This window comes from Equus caballus, chromosome 13, assembly GCF_041296265.1.
Source record: "Equus caballus isolate H_3958 breed thoroughbred chromosome 13, TB-T2T, whole genome shotgun sequence".
NCBI lineage: Eukaryota > Metazoa > Chordata > Mammalia > Perissodactyla > Equidae > Equus > Equus caballus.
Window position 1 is genome coordinate 31,023,210 of NC_091696.1, and position 15,111 is coordinate 31,038,320.

A 15,111-nucleotide genomic window follows, 5' to 3' on the forward strand; every position below is an offset into this window, starting at 1 on the left:
GGAGCGAGGCTGAGGGAGGAAGGACTGAGGGAAGCCTTAGAGGCTTCCTTAGAAGACCCTCCGTGCTACAGCTCTCGCCAGTCACGGCCCCATGTCAGCAGAGGTGTGGGGGCAGGGAAGCCGAGCGCCATATCAGGGACTGCAGCTGGAGCCCAGGTTGGTCCTGTCGGGTCCTCCTGGCTGGCCGTGCTCTGTGAACTGCGTGTGAATAACGGAAAAGTGGTCAGAATCTTCCCTGAATCCTAGATATGGAACCTTGACTAGAGACCTTCATCCGAGCCTCCGTTTTTTAACCTGTAAAATTGGGGCTAACATTCCCTTTCTGCTCAGGGCTTTTGAAGACTAATATTAACAGCAAACCCTTAGTGGGTACTCGATGCCATTCATAGTACTTTACAAACATTCATTCACTTAATCCTATGACCGTACAAGGTAGGTCCTAGTACCATCAACCTTTTTGTAGATGAGGGATCTGAGGCACAGAGACGTTATGCACCTTGCCCAAAGTCACACACCAGGGTCTAGGGGTTGTATTTTTTACCACTAATCCATGTTCACTGCCGGCCCCCCTGCCCCTCCTGGAAATGCCTGGGGTCAGGGCTGGCAGGCCCGTGAACTCTCAGGACAGGAGGATCTCCCTGCAGGCCTATGGGCCCTGGCTTGAGAGAGCGGGAAGACTTCCTGCTATGGTGGGGGGGCCCAAGAGATGGGGGAGTTGTCCTGGGGGATGGGGATTTGTGCAGCCTCTCAGGGCCTGATCAGAAGGCAGTTCTGTCCTGTCCAGCTCCCACTCCTGCCCCTCAGGGCCACCCCAACACCTGGAGGCAGCTGGAACATTCTCTGCCTCTCCCATGACTGGCTGCAGTCACAGGGAAGGAGGGCTGGTACAGCAGGGAGTCACAGCGGCTTCCTCTGGCCTGGACCAGCTCGTTTGCATCCCTGGCAGCGTATGGCAGAAGTAAGAAGAGCACACACTTCAGCAGGTGCTGCTACAAGTGTCTTGTCTATAATGGGTTTGTCAAGTCCTCACCACAACCCTAGGAAGTAGGAGCTGTTATCATCCTCCCTCTATATCAGAAGAAACTGAGGCCCAGAGGACAACTGCCTTGTCCAAGGTCATGCAGCTAGTGAATGGTAGAGGTGGGATTCAAACCCAGACAGTTTGATACCAGTTTCACACAAACCTTTGGCGGCTCACAGAGCTGGACTCAAATCCCTGCTCTGGGTTAATGTGGTGCTATTCTCAGCACTCAATGAGAAAATGATGCCCAGTGCCTGGCATGGAGCACTTGACATTGAAAAATGTTCCACTGCTTCCTTCTAACCCTGATATTACACGGCTCCCGGAGCAGAGGCTGAGCTGGAGTCCAGACCCATCCCCTCTCCAGACTGTGGCTAAGCTATGGCAGGGGGAGGGGAAGGGGAGTGGACAGGAGAGGGGAGGGGTTTAACTGGCCCCTCCAGGCCTAGCTGCCCCTGCTTCCTGAGACCTGGAAGGGACCAGGGGAGTAAGGGAGAGAGTGGGTCTGTTGGAGATGCTGGCCCTGACTCTGGCCTGAGGCCCATCTGCCTGGGGCAGAAAGCCTCGGGGACTCCCTCATGCAGAAGCCAGAGGTGTCTCACCTAGAAAGCAGAGCTGGGAAGGAAGAGGGCCTCGACTACAGAACAACAGCCAGGCCTAGACCTCATCCCTGGGCAGAGCCACAGGACCAGGCCAGGGTTCTGGAAGGGTCCTCACAGACTCTCAGGCTTGAATCCCACCTCACCCTCATCCGTAGCAGGGAATGCTCCACACTCTTACGCACCGCACAGTACTGCCTCTCAGACATCTACTTCCCCTTTCGTGGGGACAGAAGCCCCATGGGCCCCCTAGACTGGCTATAGGAAAACCAAGGAGGCCTTACCACCAATGCTTTGCCATCCACTTGCCAACGCCCCTTTTAACAGGAGCCAGTGGTTACTGAGCACTTTTCACATGCCAGACCCTGTCCTAGGCCCTTTCCATGCTTTAACTCACTAATCCCCTGATGACCCAAGGTAGATGTTATACTTGTTTTCCCATCAGTAAACTGAAGCTCAGAGAGGTTAAGTGACTCGTCCAAGGTCACATAGCAGCTAAATGGGATTCAGACCCAGGCATACTCCAGAGCCTGTGCTCTGAACCATGGTGCTCTGCGGCCTCCTTTGACCTCTGGCTACTGTAGACCTTCACCCAGGAAGATGGCACACTCACTACCTGGGCAATGCCCAGTCGCTGGGGTCCAGCTGCTACTTGGCAAGACTTATTGGTTTCATTAATGTTTGGGGGATGTCAGTATTTTTGAGTGACTCCTGCATCTAGGGCCCACCTCTCCAGCTTGATCAAAACTTACAGCAGCTCGGACTCAGTCCTAGAAAGTTAGAACGAGGGGAAAGCTTATAGCTGAGAGAACCTCTAGTCCAATTCCTCTCTGACATATGGGTAAACTGAGGCCCAGAGAACAGTCCTCCCCCAAGAGTGCTTAGCAAGACCTGGGCCTAGAAACTTGGACTTTTGCTCCTGGGCGAGTGGGACAGTTAAGACAGGTTGTTGGTGTCTGAATCCTTCTAGCATAGGTGAGGGGGCACAAGACAGGGCGAGAGTGAAAATTGGGACCAGGCTGGAGATGCTCTGGCTGGAAGAATTCAGGCTTGCGTCCCTACCTCGCCCTAAAGACCCCGCAGGGATACTGCTCTGTGCAGGTCCTAACTTGGCCCCGGGGAAGGCAGGGAAAGCCCTTGTGCACAAAACACACATAACGGAAGGTTACCCGCTGAGCAAACATTTTGTGGCCTCCACCCTGGGCCTGCAAAGCTAGCTGCTGACAGGATGGCCTGCAAGCCACGTAAATGAGGGAACAGGCCAGGTGGGGCCTGGGCTGAGCTGCAGGGTGACTGCCCTATCTAAAGAAGCTGGTCATTCTCCGGCTCTGGCCTAGGGGGGGACCACATCATCATATTTTTCAAGAGGATCCAAAAATCAATATTTGTATGGGAAATGGTATTTTTTTAGCACTGGCAAAAAATGCAAACATGAGAAAAAACAGTGTTTGGATCAACAAAATGCATCTAGAAGCTGTACTGTTACAACGTGTGCTGTACACTATGCTGGGCCCCAGGTAGACAAAGGCGAGGCAGTGTGGACGAGACAAACCTGGTCTCACCTCCTGGAGCTCAGGGTTAAGATGTGGAGACAAACTCTCAGAGCACATGCAGACACGTGCCACTGTCTCCAAGCCACCAACCCATCAACCACTCTAGTTCAGCTCTCCACCCTGTGCCAGCCCAGGTCAGAGCAAAAGGGGAGGTGGAGGCGGAGTGCTGCTCCTGAGCCATCCTGTTGTGGGGCTTTTCAGGTCAGAGGACCAGCACCTGATGGAGGGAGGGAGTTAGGGGACATGGAGGAGATAAGCCAGAAGTAGAGGATGAGGAGTGAGAAGTAGGAGACGAAGCTTGGGAGGTGGGTTAAGACCATGCTGCAAAGGGCTCTGTGCTTCATTCCAGACTCACTGGAGAGCCACTGCAGGTCAGTGAAGATGGGAGGTCTTTCTCCCTGCCCTGCTCTGGCCTCTTGATGGTATTCCCTAGTCACAGTGACTCAAATCTCCACTCTTTAGCCTCTCACTCCACTCCCTTGTCTGTGGGTCATAGGACAAGGCCCTGGGCTCCTGGGAACCCACCAGGGGAAATGAACTCCTCCAGAGATGAAGAGGACACACCTGGATACTTCTCGAGGCCCAACTGTGACCTACATCCACCCACAGGCCACAGAGTATGGCTCATTCTGTCATCTCTGGGAATTGCCACACACTTGCCCAAGGTCATCCAGTCTTCAAGGCAGCTGGCTCTCCCACAGCCTGTGCTGACGGGGCTGCCTCAACTGTCCTTGAATTTGCAGGAGGGGCTGCCAGAGGTCTGGCCTGAAGCGCCCCAACCTCTTCTCCTGCTGGTCACCTCTTCCCCTTGGGTCGATGCCAGCAGCAGGTGTGGTGCAGGCACTTGGTGTTGGGAAGGGGGAGAAGAGAAACTGGCTGCCCAGGCTCATGGCCCCCAAGTCTGCAGCAGGTGCTTCAGGTGTGGGGTCAGAACTGGTCAGCTGGGAGCTAAGCAGGCTCACCTCAACTGGTCCAACCAAGCGTGGCCTGGGCAAACTAAGAAAAGCCCAGGGGTCTGAGGAACAGGAAAGATCAGGAAAGGAGATCGGGAGGAAGTGGGAGAAAGGACCCTGAATTCTGGCATATCACAGACACTAGCTAAAGGTTTGCTGAATGAATAAATAAACAAAGGAACTCCTGGTGGGGTTACCTGTACCCAGAGTCCTGCCTTCCTCAGCATCACTGCTTGCCTGCAAAGGGCTCAGAGAGAAGAGACTGGCGGAAACCCCAGCAGCCCAGGGTATGTTCCCTTGGAATGGTCCAGCCTCTTGTCAGGATCTCTGATCCAGAATTTCATGGTACAACATCCTCTGGGCCTCTTCCCATGAGCTGTAGGGCCTGGGGTTCAGGACCTCACTGAGGGCCAGGCTAGGGTACTGCTTTGTATACAGCCTAGAAAGCTAGAGCGAGAACCTAGAATGGTTGTCCAGAACACACTGACCCAACCTGAGGTTTGGCCCTGGGTGTTCTTGAGATCAAGAGGAGAAGGGAACGCTTTGCTCCTGGGGCACATGGGGACAGAAAGGTGCCCTGACCTGAAATGGCTTCTTTATCCAGACTACCTCCCCTCCCCAGAAACCAGCGCCTCACTTTGTTAAGGGCTTGCTCCCTCCCTGTCCTTCAGGGAGCACAAAGTATGGCCTGGGTCAAGACCCCTACTGCGGCCTGGGTGGGAGCAGCGAAGTCACAGAGAAAATAAGGGATTCCAACCCATTCTCTCAAACACACCCCTTCCCTGCCCTCTCACAGACAAAGACACACACCCAAGCCCCAGCCATCACCCTTTGGCCACACACTGCGGGCCCCTCACCTTCGGACACCCCAGAATCTTCTCCTCCCAGGGGGAACTTCACTTGAGAACTCAGCCTGGCCTTGGGGGGAGGGGTATATATACTCCAAGGACTGGAGGTCCAACAGTTCCAGAGTCACAGTTTTGGGGGGGAGGACTCTCCACACTCTTCCCCCCCTCTGTGGCGCAAGCAGCTCTGCCACCATTCCCCTTGGGGCCAGGGAGCTGCGCCCAAACCCCAGGGCTAGGGTGGGGGGTGGGGAAAGGGAGAGGAGGAGGGGGCGGCTCCTCCAAGCGAGACACAAAGAGACGTCCTTCAGCCTCGGCTCCATGGCGACGCTGGGGAGGGGGCAATGCGCACCCAATACTTCCTTCCCCACCTGCAGGTCTAGGGACCTCGGCGGCCACTCACCTGCTGCCCCTTACCTGGGCCCGGCTTACCTGGGCTGGGGCCGCGGGGACGCCGCGGCAGGGGGCCTGGGCGCCGTCTCGGTTTTCGTCAGCCCGGCCCGGGGTGGGGGGACTCAGGGCGCCTCGACCATGGGCTGGGATGAGAAGGGCGCCGCGACCGGTTCAGTCGCCCCGGTCCTGGAGCTTTGAGCGGGGATGGGGTGGGGGGGTGGGCCGAGGCCTCTTGCTGGTGAGGGATATCTCTTGGTGTCTTCGGGTCCCTAGATTTGGGAGTTCTGTGTACCGGAATAGGGGGTTCTAGTGGCGTTCTGAGCTGGGTCTTCGTGTCTTGAGGTGTGGAGTTGTAATGACCAGGATCTTGAGAGGGGGTCCCCACAATCCCGGACGGGGGGGTGTCACTGCGTTCTAGGTCTTAGGGGGGCCAAGACTGAAGAGGGGGGAGTCTTCGCGGTACCGTAGGGAGGTCGCTGTCTTTTGAATACGGAGGAAGTCTCCGCTTTCTCCGGCTGGGGAGTCGCTGTGTGTTGGATCTGGAAGGGCACCCCGCTTTCCTGGGGGGGTCTCTGGGCCCTGGTGGTGGGGGGTATCCCCGCGCTTTCCAGCCTCGGGGGGCTTGCTGAGTCCCGGCCACCGGCGGGAGCTGGGAGGAAGCCCTTCAGCCGCTGGGGGGCTCCGTCGCCGCCGCTACGAGCAGCCGGGCCCTGCGGTCCCGGACCCCGGCCCGGTCCGGGTTCTGGCTGCGGCTCCGGTTCGCGCTCCGCCTAGTGCTCGGGCCCCGGCCCCGGCGCCCGCCCCGGCTGCGCTCCATCGCGGCATCGCGGCTCCGCCCTCCAGTCCGCGCGCACCTGCCCGCCCGGCCCGCGGCTCCGCCCTCCGGCTCGCGCGCCGCCGCCCGCCCCTTTGTCCGCCCCGCTTGGCACGCGCCCTCGCGCACGCGCACTGGGCCCCGCGCGCTCTCTCCCTCCTGCCGCGCCCTCCTGCTGCCGCGCGCCGCGGGGCGCACATTGTCCCCGCGCGGAGGGAGCGGCGCGCGGCGCCCCCGCCCCGCCTTCCGGCCGCGCTGGGTCCTAGCGCCCGTGGGCTCCCTTTCTATCCTCCCACCCGTCTTTTGTAGGTCAGAGCCCACGAGAGGCCGAGAACGAGGTTAGAGAGGACTCGAGGGAGTCTGAGAGGGTCACCTGGTCCAGCATCCTGGCCCCTGCGGGACCAGAATGCCCCAGACTGTCCCATTCTATTCTTGTGGGGCAGAGCCTGTGTCTATTTCAAGGAGGGAAACATCCAAGCTGTGCAATCAGATATGCATTCATTCATCCATCTGACCCTCCCGTCTGTCCGCCCATCCTTCCATCCATCCTATTTTGAGCAAGACTTCAGGGGACTAACAGTCTACTCAGGGAAGAGGTTAAAAAATGGGGCCTTGGGGGCCATGTCCAGCCCAGGTGGAGTTTGCCACCTCTGATGTAAACAGGCAGTGACAAGTCATGGGATGCAGCTGGGATGCACAGTGCTCACCAGAGAGAAGGAAGGAAAGGGGATTCCAGGCAGAGGGAGCAGCATGTGCAAGCTCCCAACCCCCCAGCCCCCACCCCCCATGTAAATGAGCATTGTCTGATAACTGGTCTTTGGTGGCCTGGAAGTGGGGTGAATAAGGATAGAGATGAGATAGGGACAGCTCATCCTCCCAGCTCTGATTCTGTCTCTTTCTCAGCCTCATCCATGCAGCCCCAGCCACACTTTCCTTGACGAGAAAGACCCCAACACACCCTGCACCTTCCTTATTTCTTCTCTTTGTTCAGGCTGTCTTCTCCACCCAGCACACTTTTCCCAACCACCCTGACTGTTTCTAGAACTTTTAGAACCAGGGATTGCAAACTCAAGTACCTATAGATCACATAAATTAGTGACGGGGGTCAGGGGTAAGTCCATAGGGAGTGGTGGAGATGAGGTAACCTGGAGCATTGTTGGCCCTGCATCGATAGATGATTTTTCAAGAGAAGCAGGAAATCTGTATTCTGACATAAAATCTTCCAACTTTTAAATGTTTGAAACAAATTCCCACAAATTTGGAAATACTGAATGGGCCAGATGAAACATTCTTTGTGGCCCATGGGCCATCAGTTTTTAACCTCTGCTGGTGAAAATATTGCCTTAGTTCCTAACTTGTCTCCCTCCTGCCTCTATCTAGACTCTTTTTTTTTTTCCAGAATCCAAGTCCTATGTGACCATCAGCTCTGTAAAATACAGAGTGGATTGGGTTGCTCCCTTCCATAAAATGATCAATGAGGTCCCCTTCCCTCCAGAGTAAAACTCTAACCTACTAATCCTGGCATTCTGAGCCCTTAGCCTTTGGGGCCTCCTACCTGTCCTCTATTGAGGCCCCTCTCCATTCAGCCTTGACGTCAGCCACTATTCCTAGAACATCTGCTTTCTCTTTCCTCTGTGCCTCTGTTTCCTCTAGAACATCTCTCCCCTCTTCTTTGTTCTCTAAACAAGCTATCCTCCAAGATACCTCCTCTATGCCTACCTTTTCTCTCTCACCCCTCCCTGTCCTGCTAATGTTCCCAAGTTTCCAACTTCACCCTAACTTTGTTCTAATCCTCTCCAAGGAAGGCTTTATTGCCCCCGAAAAAGTAATGGAGGGGTTTGAGTTATTGGGCAGCAGTAGAGGGAAATCAGAGAAGGAGGAAGAGGGATAGGAATGTCTTCCTGTGTCTAACAAATGAGTCTCAGAACATTAGAATTTAGAAAGCTCTTTCCTCTTTTTACAGATGAGGAAACTGAGGCCTCGCAAGTGGTAAGGGTAGAATGAGGCCTTGAAATGCTCCCAGCCAGGTTATCAGGCATAATACAGTTCAAGCCCAGCTCGAAAGAAACCTTCCCTGGTTCCTCATCTGGGATTTGATTGCCCACAGTGTGATTGGAAAAGGTTTGCCAAAATGCAGGGTGGGTAATCAAATCCCCCCCACCTTGAGCTGTACAGGGTGGGAAGTCCTAGTCTGCAAAGTGGGCACACTCTTACCAGGGGGGACAGCAAGGGTCCCTTTAAAATTTAAGCCATGGGGACTGCCAGGGCACTTTGGACTCCCTGTGTTCTGGGATCAGGAGGCAAAAAGAGGAGTCACTGTTCTGGCAGTAGTAACTGACCCTGATCAGTTACTAGAAGTTATTAGAAGTACCTTGATGTTACTAGAAGTATCCTGATCAATTACTAGAAGAAGGCAGAGCTGCTTTTACAAAGTGGGAACAGGGAGGAATACATGTGGAACCCAGTGATCCATTGGAGTGATCTATTGGTTATGATAACCAAGAGTTTAGACCCCCCCTCAAGTCTGAAGGGTTGGGTCCCACCACCAGGTGACCCATCCAGACCTGCCAAGGTGATGGTTGAGGGTGTGGATAATTGAGAATGGATAGTGGAGGGGGAAAGGATGAGTACCACTTATGGTCCCGAGATCAAGTGCAGCAAGGGGGAGGGGAGCTGTAGTTTGTTCCAGTAACCTCCTTCTTTGAAGTTTCCACTTAGAAAAAGAGGCTCACAGCATCCACGGAAGAGCTGTGCAGCACGAGGGGTGGGATGTGGCGGCCGTGGGAATGCACCACCCAGATCTCTGACTGTAGGGACAGTGACTGCCCAGGGCAGCAGCTGTAGAGTCTCTCGCGGGTCCACAGAGGAGGCTCCGCTTTGCTTCCCCCCAGCCCATCTCAGCCAATGACTGAGCGCAGCAGAGACTCTAAAGCACCCAGTTCCTTGGAGATGCCCAGCCGGCTTCTCCGATGGGCACTTGGGATCGAGGACCCACCATCGGCTTTGTTGAAACTTTCTTAACATTGCACTGCAGCCTAAGACTCTTCCCATCCTGCCTTCCGTCCTTCTTTCCTCTTCCCAACATTGGATCTATTGCATTCTGATGATTCTCCCAGCCTCCTCTGCTCCCTCCTGATTTTTCCCTCCCAAGTGTTTCCCCCAAGAAATTGTTTGTGCTTCTGACCCCATCTTGGCCTACTTCTCAGAGGACTAAACGAGCACAACAGATCTGAAGAGAGGAACTATGGCAGCTGTTTGTTATGCTTCAGGCCTTTTTCCTAGACGCCCGGGGATAATCCACTCTTGCCAGCTCAAAGTTTTGTATCCACAGCAATGCTGCCTTTCCAGAGAGGGTCTTGATGGGCGTGACTTGGATAGCAGAACACAAAGATAAACCTTGGCTATGACTTCCTTAATGACACGGAAGGAACATCAGAAAACAGATCTCCATTCAGATTTCCTCCGCCCAGAGCCCACCACGCTGGCATGTCCTGATGCTCCCTGGCAGTCAGTTGCTGCTCCCTGCACAAGGAAGCATGTGAGGCCAGCAACCCCAGGACTTCTGATTGTTAGACACCTTCCCTTTGTCTGCATTTTATATTCAGTGATGTGTCAGAAGTTTCTGCTACTGTTGGGGGCAATGGGAAGGAATAGCAAAAGAGTCCCTGTCCTCTGGCATCTACGTATTATAACGTTTCAAACTGTATGAGTTTGGGTAACTCTACCAGCTGTACTGAAAGCGCTCTGTGAAGATATTGTTTTGGCCATATTGACAGTGTCCATGCTGGGGAAAAATGGTGGCATTTCCTCAGTGTGTTCTATTTTCTATAATGCTCGTTATTGGCTATGTCTCCAGTCATGAAAAAGAGGGGGAATTCCTGGCTTGTTGATCTGCATTATGGTGGTCTTGTTCTACAGCAAGAACCCCCTCCCCAAGGCGGCCACCATCATCCCAAAGACATTGCTGCTGATGCCCACTCATGCAGCATGATCAGGGACGCCAGTGGCATTGGTAACCGAGTAGTTCAGAGAGCCGATCAGGATTAGGATGCTGAAGATGATGACGTTTCGGGCAAAATGACAGAAGCTGCTCATACCCAGGAATGGGAGCATCCAGGGCTACTGGGAGACACAGGTCAAGTTATTGGTGATGAGGAAAACCAAGGGTTACACCAGAACCCAAGATGGATCAGAAAGAAGATGGCAGGGCGGCCCAGGATATACGGCAGCTGGAGGCGATGGATCTTTGAATCTCTCAATACGTTTTGGAGGATATATTCTAAAGTGAGAAACACAGTGCTCCAGCAAGAGTCCTGACGAGCTTCCTACCTCCTGTGTCAAAATACAACTCCACGACTGCGGCCAGCAGGATGTCACTGATGACGGGAAGTGCAGTGTGTGGGCAGGGTGGAGAGGGGGGCCTATGCCTCTTTGTGATATTGCAGGGCTGCTGAGTTGTACTTGGAGCTGCTTTGAAGGGAATTCTATTCCTTGCAGCTGAGAGCGTGCCAGCTGATATGAGAAGAATATCTCTAAAATCATGCGAGTGGCTGCCCTTGGGGGTGGAATCCAGGAAATGGGACTGGGGTGGCGGCAGATAATGGGAATTCATCTCTATCCGTCATGTTTTTTTCTTTTTATTAAAAATATCTGGCACAAATATGATAAGATGTTAACATTGATTCTAGCTGTGGATATGTACAGGTTTACACTTTTCTATATTTTCTTTCACTTTAAAAAAATTAAAAATTACTCAGTGGAAGTGTTTTTAAATGGAATTTTCAAAAAAAAAAGAAAAGAAATAATTTTTTCACCGTGTGATTCTGTTTTCTAAAGCCAGGTCCAAGAACTATCTAAAGTGACCTCTTGTTTGACACTCTGAGAAACAGCAGCCTGCCCCCATAGCTCCCGCTCCCGCTGCTTCTGAAAGCCTGTCCTCCCTAGGCCGGGACGCCGCTGTTTCTCTGGGGAGTTGTGGAGTGAGGATCTGACAAGTTTGCCCCCTCTCCTCCCGTGCAGATTGCAGGGGGCAGGGAATTTCCTCTGGAACCCTCAGAACAGAGGCAAGGCTACTCAGAGCTGCTCCAGTCCCAGCTCCTTCTTCAGGGGTGGATCACCAAAGCCAGCTCCCCCAGAACGTAGCATTTGGAAGGAAACAAGTGCTGTCTAGCACACATCCCTAGGGGTCTGGTTTTAATGATGTCCTAGTTTGGGTTTCCCAAAAACCGACCCTGAAACAGGGATTCAAGAGCAAGTAGTTTATTTCATAGGCGATCCCAGGTGGGGGGGGTGGGGAGCAAACTGGCCGGGCAGCGACACGGGGTGTGTTATTAAGCAGGTTACCACTGCGGTCAGCTGGAGGTGAGCGCACAGGGGAGCTCTCAGGACAGTGTAGAACATGCATCTATGTTTACAGAACATGCATCGTACCCCAGTGCCTGTCAGTCATTGGTGAGAGCTCCTGGGGGCCGGACAGTCCTGTGGAAGTGGGCAGAGCAGGCTGGGGCAGAGGAGGCCCTCAGGAAAGGAGATGAGGATGCTGGGAAGGGGCCCAGGGAGATACGGGTGGGGAACCGACAGTGTCTGCCACAATGACTAGCGCTTAAACAAGGGACCATGTCTGGCATGATGGCCAACTATTTTAAGTGGAATAGGATTCTGTTATCCACCATCATCTGTGCCCCAACCTTTAGCAACAGAACCCCAGTTTTCCTCTGGGGACCCACATTTCTTAACATACCCTTCCCTATTCATTAGGAGTTCTGATGGTGGGGCTCGTCTGTTTGGCTCTAGGGGTGGGCTTGTGGCCCAGCCCCCACCAATCAGTGTATTCCAGGCCCCTGGCCATAGTGATTGTTTCTGAGATGGGTCTGTGCCCCAGCCAGGCCAATAGGATAGAACTCCCTTTCCATTGCACTGAAAGAGGGTGGGATGCAAGCCTCAAGTTGCTACCATCAGGGAGAACCTCCTCCTGGAGAGTGAAGCCAACGCAGCAGACAGCAGAGCCAAGAGATGGAGAAAGTGAGGATGCTGCTGCCATCCTTTGAACCCCTGGATCTAGCCATGCCTGAAGGCTCTGGACTTTTCAGGTATGTAACCCAATAAAGTCCCCTTTGTGCTTAAGTCAGTTTGACTTGGGTCTCTGTCACATACAACCCCAAGCTCTTTACACTACGTGTAAATGTGAGTTTCTAAAGTGTATAAAATGCAGGGAGAAATGAAAAGTTTTCCCCTCTGTCCTGCATAATCACTATTCCCTCAGCATCCCAGGTTGTCCAAGGGGGAGCTCAGCTCTCCAGGAGGAGGAGTTTCGAATCCTTAGTGTCCAGCTCCCGCCCCCTGAGGGTGGTTGTTCTTGGGGCCATGTGAGGAGCTGGGGGGTTCATAGCTGGGCATGCGGGGTAGCTGCCTGGGCTGCCACATGGGGCCCCTTTCTCTCTAAGCTTCAGGAATCTCTGGGTTCCTGGCCAAGGCATGCATTCGTGCATTCATTCATTCATGCATGCATGCATTCACACGTGTTGATGGGAACCTACTGTATGAGGGCACTAGAACAAAAGGGGGTGCTAAACAGACACTCCTTGCCCTCAGGAGCTTCCGGGCTAGTGAGGGGAGACATGACGCTGATCACACCAATCCATGTAAAATTCTGACTGACACCAGGGTACAAAGGAGCGATAAAGTCGGGAGGGCTTTCTGGAGGAAGTAATGGCTGCTACACTGAGATTGGGAAGAGGAGCAGAGCTAAGTAAGTAAGGGATGGCCCCGGTGGTCAGGCCGCATCCCACCCCTCCCACTCAGTTGTGGCATCAACACCCATCCTTCCCCTGGAGCCTGCCCAGCAACTCAGACACACTTTTCCTCCTTCCCACCTTCAAGATCTTGTCCTCTTTCAACTCCGGGAAGCCCTGCCCTGTGTCTAACCTGCATCCTGCCTGCTGCCAGCACAGCCCGCTTTCTTTGCTTTGGTCCCAGGGGAGATGAAGGGCAGCAGAGCACCTACCCCAAAAAGCTTTTCACATCACTTCCCTTCTCAGGGATGAGTCTCTAGACGTTTATTGGGCATCTAGTATGTGCCAGGCACTTCCACAAGGCTCACGCCTTCCCCCAGATGGAGAAACTGAGGCACAGGGAGTAGAGGGCCTGAACTAACAAGGCCAGCCTCCTCCACCCCCTAGAGTAGGACCGGGACACACCATCCTGGGTCCTTCTTGCTACTTATTCCCTTAACTTCTCCCAGGCCAATGGTCCCTCTCAGTGGGCAGCCTCTGGTGCAGTTCCCAGGCCCAGTCCATTCCTAGCACCCTAGAGCCTGTGTGGGTGTCTCCCTGACCCCTAGGGACAGCACCCCCAGCTGTCCCCTCCCCTCATCCTGCCCCTCGCCCTCGGGGAGGCTCTGTTCATCCTCGCCCACTTATTTAACAAGCACAGATTTGTGCCAGGCAGGGTTCTAAGCATTTTACACATATTGCCTTATTTAAACCTCGCAACAACCTTACGAGGTGGGGGCCATCATTCTATATCTGAGATAGAGAGAGAGGAGGAGTTTGCTGCAGCTCACACAATAGCTGGGACTGGAACCCAGGCAGGCTGCAGAGTCCAGGCTCCTAGCCACCCCTGGCCCAGCCCATCCATCCCATGCCATCCTCATCTCCTCCTTTCGCCTGATTCCATTTATCCCATTTCCATTCCTCTCTCTATCTTGATTTCCGCTCCTGCCTGTGGGCTGCTGTCTGGGAAGGGCACTGTCCTGGTGTCCTGGGACTGGGGAGGAGGGACACAGGGTGGAGGCCTGGGTGCTGGAGGGGCCCAGGCCACACCTTCCTCCATTCCCGGCCTGGTTGAGCCAGGGGCCTGGAGGAGGTGGGCAGGGGTAGGAGCAAGAGGGGGCTGGGTGGAGCTGGGCCTGCAAGCCCTAATTAAGTCAGTTAATTAGGTGGGAAGGAGAAGCCCGTGGGAGTTAACGAGCTTGGCTAATTAAGTGGATCCTGGAGAATGGCTCAAATTCTAGTGGCTGGGGAGAGATGGGGGCTTAGGCAGGATGGAGGGAGGGGAATGAAATACCTGGTACTTCCCCAGTGTGACCAAGATCTGTGGTTACAACTGGGGACTGAGGCCACTGAGGCCACTACTGAGACCTGTAGTAACCCTCAGCGTCTGCAGCCACCCCTGGGGCTGGTCTGAAGTTACCATCAGGGTCTTACACCCTCACCAGGGCCATGTATGCTATTGATGTCTGGGTCGAAAGTCATCACTGATGTCTGGTCTCCTGTCACCCATTCCTTGGGGATTAAAGCTAGACTCCCTTTGAACATTTCAGGGGTTGGGGACAGAAATTGAGCCCTGACCCAGGGACCCTTCAGAGCAACCCTGACAACCCCTGTGACAGGTTGGGAACCATGACTGCCACCCGCACTTACCCCCACATTTAAGTTTGCAGAGTATGTTCACACCATGGCCGCTGCCAGAAGCAGGACCTGCAGGGTTCTTATCCAGCTCACAAAGGAGGTGGCTGAGGCCAGGGAGGAAGGGCTGGCCCCAGCTCAGCCTCAGCCTGCTGCACAGTGCAGACCTGGCGGCAGGGCCCTGGGCAGGGTGGGGACTGTTCTCTTCCAGGCCTGGGTCAGTCACCTGTAATGTCAGCAGCTGCCCCAGGGGCCTGGGGGCTTTCTCTTGCTTGGGCCCTGTTTCTCTCTAGTCGTGGAGTCCTGAATGACAACCGCAAGAGTGCCTGTGGACAGAGCACCTAACATTTGGAAGGTGTGCGCACTTGACACCAGGGCCAGCGACAGAATGGGGGCCCCTTGTTCAGAGCGCAGAAAAAAGTTTCTCCTTTCTATCCGGGGCGCTCAGCCTGTCACAGTGTTTTTTATTTGCTATTTAAAGTCGTGCTGCCTTGGGCACCGGGATACTCATGGGGCCAGTACAGACCC

General features: G+C 54.3%; 1 protein-coding gene across 2 annotated transcripts in view; it reads right to left on the reverse strand.

Moving 5' to 3' along the window:
- SBK1 (SH3 domain binding kinase 1) overlaps positions 1–15,111 on the reverse strand; it is a 48,114-nt gene that overhangs the window by 17,558 nt on the left and 15,445 nt on the right. The window contains exon 1 of one of the 2 annotated variants that reach the window (XM_005614957.4): positions 5,404–6,390. The exons of the other annotated variant lie outside the window; for it this stretch is intronic. The gene's annotated coding sequence lies outside the window, so the exon portion shown is untranslated. Of the gene's footprint in view, positions 1–5,403; positions 6,391–15,111 lie in introns of those variants that run through there. 2 annotated transcript variants of the gene reach the window in all.